This window comes from Stigmatopora argus, chromosome 22 (assembly GCF_051989625.1).
Source record: "Stigmatopora argus isolate UIUO_Sarg chromosome 22, RoL_Sarg_1.0, whole genome shotgun sequence".
In the NCBI taxonomy this organism is placed as follows: Eukaryota; Metazoa; Chordata; class Actinopteri; order Syngnathiformes; family Syngnathidae; genus Stigmatopora; species Stigmatopora argus.
The window spans coordinates 1438756-1444755 of record NC_135408.1 but is presented as its reverse complement, the minus strand read 5'-3'; the positions used below and the strand labels follow the sequence as shown (position 1 = coordinate 1444755).

Genomic DNA, 6000 nt, shown 5'->3' with positions numbered 1-6000 from the left:
TAAATTGCATTCGACTTCAGGATCAAATCAGTTATTGATTAAAAAGAATCACTCACCCTATTATTTTCTCCCCTAATTAAAAGCCCAGGACAGACAAAAACCAAAAAATAAATAAAGTCTTCACATTTCTTTGCGCTCGCCAAGTCCCTTTTAACATACGTATTGAGTATTTTTTTGTGTTTATATACAAAAGCTCTGTGGCTAGCACTCATGTCCCATATGGTCTAGCGGTTAGGATTCCTGGTTTTCACCCAGGCGGCCCGGGTTCGACTCCCGGTATGGGAACATTAATTTTTCCTCCGACATGAACTACTCTAGTTTTTAAGTGTACGTACAGTACTTTACTCTCTGAAACCCACTCCCATGACAAATATACGCATAACGATTATAATTAGAACTATCTATGGTCTTGTGTTTTAACCTCAAAATACCCCTTAAAAATGCAGTTTTATAGAGCTAATTAAATGGTTAATTTTCTCTTTGCATGGGGTAACCCAAAAAACGGCTTGAAATAAAGGATACAATACAATGAATGGAAATTACGGGAAAGTAGATGGGCAAACCAAAATGATACAAAGTGCTACAGCTCCCCTTTGTGGTCTATTTTTGCTTTGATTTATGTGGTTTTTTTTTTTGATTTGATTTTTTATTTTTTTATTTGATTTTTTTAATCTATTACAGTATTTTCTCGCATAAGTGTTGCACCCTGCCTTTTCGCTAGCAACACAGGGAGAAATAATCACAATAGTGATTCGTTGTTGCTTATATACACATGTATATAAGCACACATACATACATAAATATAGATGTACATGCATGCATACGGTAGGTCTTAACACAGCCATTTTTTTGTTAAAGAGCCTGACAGCTGATGGGAGAAAGGATCTGCGGAAGCGCTTCTTCCTGCAATGAGGGTGCAGCAGTCTATTGCTGAAAGAGCTTCGGAGAGACTCCACCGACTCATGCAGGGGGTGGGAGGTGCTGTCCATGATGGACATCATCCTGGTCAGCATCCTCCGCTCTTCCACTTCCTCCACAGAGTCCAAAGGACAGCCCAGAACAGAGCTGGCCCTCCTGACCAGCTTATTCAGCCTGTTCCTGTCCCTCTCTGTGCTCCCGCATCCCAAACAGAGCACTGCATAAAACACTGTAGATGCCACCACAGTGTCGTAGAAAGTCCTCAGCAGTGTCCTTCACACTCCAAAGGACCGTAGACTCCTCAGTAGGTAGAGGCGGCTTTGGCCCCTTTTGTACAGGGCATCTATGTTTGTGGAACAGTCTTCTTCTAGTCATCTTCTGATTGTACTGGTCCGGAAGCAGGGCCCTTCACTTCAAGTCTCTGATCAGCTGGCAGTGGCCTGTGCTCAGACTCCATCCCTTGCGCATCTCTCTCAATTAGCACCTGGAGGTGCTCGTAGTGAAAGTCATATTTGTCACCACTGTCTTCGTCTGACTCTTGAAGATGAGATACCGGCTGCTGTTTATTTCTCTGCATACTGAAGAACAATGTTCCCTCTAAGCTGCGCGCGTGCGCAATTGCGCACTACTCTCGTCTTCTCTGCGCAGCAGCAATCATATGGCGCGCAGTAAAAAAAAAAATCGGATTTTTTTAATTTTTTTTATTTGTATTTTTTATTTTTTTTATTTTTACCCCTTTCCCCATGATGGCGCCGTTTAAGCGGCAGCCAGTGGCAGTAGCTCTGTCCACTTATGTTTTTCGTGTTTTACAGCATTTCATTTACATGAAAAATTAGAGGGAACATTGACATGCACCTGCTTGTGGCAGGTGTGATACTGGTGTGCCCATAGCGAGCAATGATGATGTCGTGACCGGATGATTCGCCTAAAGACGTTTCGCCGACGGACGTTTGACAGACGGACAGGTCGCCGAATGAACGTTCGTTCAAACAGCGTTTAATGATTAAATAGAAATACTAGTATTTGTATTTAATCATTAAACGCTGTTTTCAGCTGGATTTGACCGAATTTGAGAGCATTTTGAGCCGTTTGGCGAATGGACGTATATAGACGTTTTTTTGCCTCCATCGCGATATCATCACGACATTTTACCGACGAATTCACTCCCCTGGGCTCGGTTCTAATGTCCAAAGAGCTCCAGTATTTGTATTTAATCATTAAATGCTGTTTTAGGATGGATTTGACCCGATTGCTGTCATTTTACGGCTCGGTTCTGCTACATCTGCCCGCCCAAGAGTGCTTATTCCCGGACTGCCATGCCCGCCCAAGAGTGCTTATTCCCGGGCTGCCATTGATGGTAGACTAACATTGATTTTTACTATTATTTGGACAACACCGGCGGCGGGCCGGATTACAAATCCTAACGGGCCGTATATGGCCCGCGGGCCGAGGTTGAAAAACTTGTACACACACGATCCGGGGGCGGGGCGAGCGCGCAAATCCCGTTTCAGCGAAACCTCCGTTCGGCCGAATGAACGTTCGGCGGAACGTCCATTCGGCGACCTGCCCGTCTGTCAAACGTCCGTCGGCGAAACGTCTTTAGGCGAATCATCCGAGTACCGATGATGTCGCTCACACTGGTACTCAGTGCGCTCAGGGAGGTTGACTTTCTGCTCAGACCAACGAAAAATTAGAGGGAACATTGCTGAAGAATATGACATATTTTACTCCATTTTATTGTAGCAGTTTCATTTTGATATAGTACCACAGTAGGATTAAAACTTTTGCTCTCAACTCAATCACAATGAACAAAAGGTCTTTTGTTTGAGTTTCTGCTTTAAGGTGTGGTCCAGGTGATAAGTGGTCCCAGGTGATAAGTGCTCCAGATGAAATCAGGGACAAAGGGATCCCCGCGGAAGGGCGATGGTCCAGATGATACCAGACACAAAGGAATTCCTGCGGAGAGGGCGACCATGCCAGATGTGGATTCAAGGAAAAGCAGATTCTAGGAGAGGACACCCCCGCAGAACGTCGTGGGACAGTCCACATATCATTAAACTCGGCGAATGAATATTTATCTGTGTTATACTATAATTGGGCAAACGTGGGTTTGGACTTTAGTCTCTTTCATCCTCCACTGAAGCACGGCGACGCTCAGCTGGTTTTATATTTGGGAAAGGGACCCGGAGCTCTGTAAGGATCAATATCAGGAATAAATCATCTGTGGAGTAACGCGCATACCCTGGTCTCTTCCTTCGATGCTGAACACGCACAACTTGTTAGACGGGATCAGACTGAGTTAAGGAATTATGGTTAGGTGCTAAAACTATACGTCTAACAATACTTTTTGTCAACTTTTCCTTCTTCTGGTGTTGCCTCAACGGGTAAATGGTCACAGGGCATCAGTAGATTTCTGTGCAGAACTCTGGAACGCCCTTTACCTTTTTCTGGCCTGACTTCATAAATTGGTAGATCAGATCCCATTCGCCTCACCACTGTGTGAACTGTATCTTCCCAGAAGTCACAGAGTTTTCCAGGTCCTCCTCTTGGTGTCAGATTTTTTTTTATCAGGATGCGCTCTCCTGGTTGAAGCACGGAGCTCCTCACTTTTGTGTCATAGTGCTGGTTTTTACCTCATTCTGCAGCTTTCCGTGCACTCTTGGTGGCAATGGTGTACGCCTCCTCCATCCCCCGTCTCCATTTCTCCACATAGTCCTGCTGACCATTTGTATCGGACTTGTTGCACAGTCCAAAGAGCATGTCCACTGGAAGCCTTGGCGATTTCCCGAACAGTAGGTAAAATGGTGAATAACCTGTCACATCACAACGGGTACAGTTATATGCATGCACAAGCTTGTTCAAAGACTCCTTCCAATTTGATTTCTTTATCGCAGTCAGTGTTCTGAGCATCTGTAGCAATAGGACAACAGGACTGTAGCAAGTCCTGTTCATTCGTTCCACCTGACCATTACCCATCGGGTGATAATGTGTTGTCCTGGATCCAGCCATGCCACTGAGTCTCTTCAACTGTGCGAACAACTGATTTTCGAATTCTCTTCCCTGATCATGGTGGATGCGTCAGGGGAACCCAAACTTCAAGGCAAAGTCATTGAAGATAAGGTTTGCAGCAGCCTTTCCTGACTTGGAGGTGGTGGCATATGCTTGGACATAACGTGTAGTGATCGACAATGACGAGGATATATTCATATCCGCCTTTGCATCGATGAAGATGAAGAAAGTCAATACAGCTCAAAGGGCTGTGTTGTCACAATATTTGTCAATGGCGCTATCTGTTCATGGCATGATTTTTTAGTTTTAGACAAGGGCAGGTCTTAGTCACATAATGTGATTTGGTGATTCTTAATGATCCCATTTACTTTGATTTGCTTTGTACTTTGTGCTTTTGCTTTGATGTTCTGTCTAATCACCCTCTGCTACTGTCACAATGAAATTTCCCGAATACGGGATGAATAAAGTTATCCAATCCAATCCAATCCAATCAGACTGCATATACGGCCAGACGAAACGATCACGCACAAGGGATACTGTGCGGTCGATACCCTGGTGCCCCATGTTATTATGCAACACTTTCATTACTGTTCCTCGATATTGTTCTGGTAGGACTAACTGTTTACGGGTTGTGGTGTTTCTGTACAGAATACCGTCACTGTCTGTTATCAGTTTGTCCCACTGCCTGAGCAAACATTTTGTCTTTGGGCTGAGCGACTTCAACTCCTCAGCTGATGGCTTACAACCTGACCGTTTATAGTTCAACACAGGGTAAATGAACAGGTCAGATTGTTGTGCTTTCCTTACCTCTTCTTTTGGTATGGAGTTGATTGACGCAGCAGCTGTCTCATCTGCATCTGACACTGAACAACACATCTGTAAGGAAGGCAGAGTCAAAGGGGACATTTCCTCATTCATGGTTGACACTCGTCCCGCAGGGGCAACCACTAGCCGTTTAAAGGGGCTTCTCTTAGTGGTCTGACACCTCGAATTTTACATCCAGCTTGGAAATGTTCTCCACTCCCACACCGATAAGTTTGTGCACTGCACATCTCACCCTCCCTGCTGACAAGCAAAACACCTCCTTGGGACATAAGCAGGGCGGCTAGTTTTCCAGTGGGGTGTTAGGGGCTGGCTGTAGTAATTTTGTTGTGCAGAAAGTGGCTGGGGGTCCCTAACTGGTCTTCTAACTGAGGGTGGGAGGTAGGACTGAGACTGAAACATAAGCTGCTGTAGTGTCTCTTTGATCTGAGCTATTTCTGCACTGAGATCTTTAAGAGAAGCAACACTTGTCTTAAGTTCAGTCAACTCCGCTAGTACCTCAGGGGACACTTTTGGTTTTTCTTCTACAGGGCAATTGGTAGGTCGTAAGTCTTCTGACTGTACCTTGCTAACATGTGTCGCTGCCTGTAGGGTACTAAACTTCTTTTTATTTCTCCTTTCCGTTTCAATAGCACAGGCTACATTTAACCGCTCTAGCAAAAGCTCAGCTGAAGTCTTACGGTCTGGCAAGAAAGGCTGCATATCTACCCTAACACTGTCACTCTGGAAACCAGTGAGTATCGTGTGCAGGCACATACGCTGGACTAAACTTGGGTCGTACTGGAGTCCTGATTCTGATTCTCGAAATGCAAACAGTACCTTCTGCCTAAGACCCAAGACTCACATTAAGAAACTTTGAGAAGTCTCTTTGATATGCTGCACTTCTGAAGCTAACTGCTTATAGAGGTCGGTAGCACTCCTCTCCTGAAAATGAGCGCGTAGGATGCATTTGAGTGTGGGAAGAGTGAGGTTAGGTTTTTCTTCCAAGTAGTTACATAACTGCAAACTGGGGGAGATAGCCCTGATAACAGCATCAATGATCTCCATATCTAGGTAACCCCTATTCAGTCCATTTTCAATTTGATGAACAAGGCTGGAGAATGTCATCTTATCCCTCTGGCCTGGTTCACCTATTTGGCCAGCAATTTTGAACTCCTTGCACCAGTATGAGCTTGGCTGGGGAGACACCCCCCCCCCCTGAGGGTCCGCAACATCTGGTAGCTGGGGCAAAGTTATTGGAGTCTCTCCCAA

The 6000-nt window shown here is 45.1% G+C and overlaps 1 non-coding gene across 1 annotated transcript; it reads left to right on the top strand.

Moving 5' to 3' along the window:
* Nucleotides 1-213: 213 nt before the first annotated feature.
* Nucleotides 214-285, top strand: trnae-uuc (transfer RNA glutamic acid (anticodon UUC)). Its single transcript has one exon. It is a non-coding gene; the product is annotated as a tRNA-Glu (tRNA).
* The last annotated feature ends 5715 nt before the right edge of the window (nt 286-6000 follow it).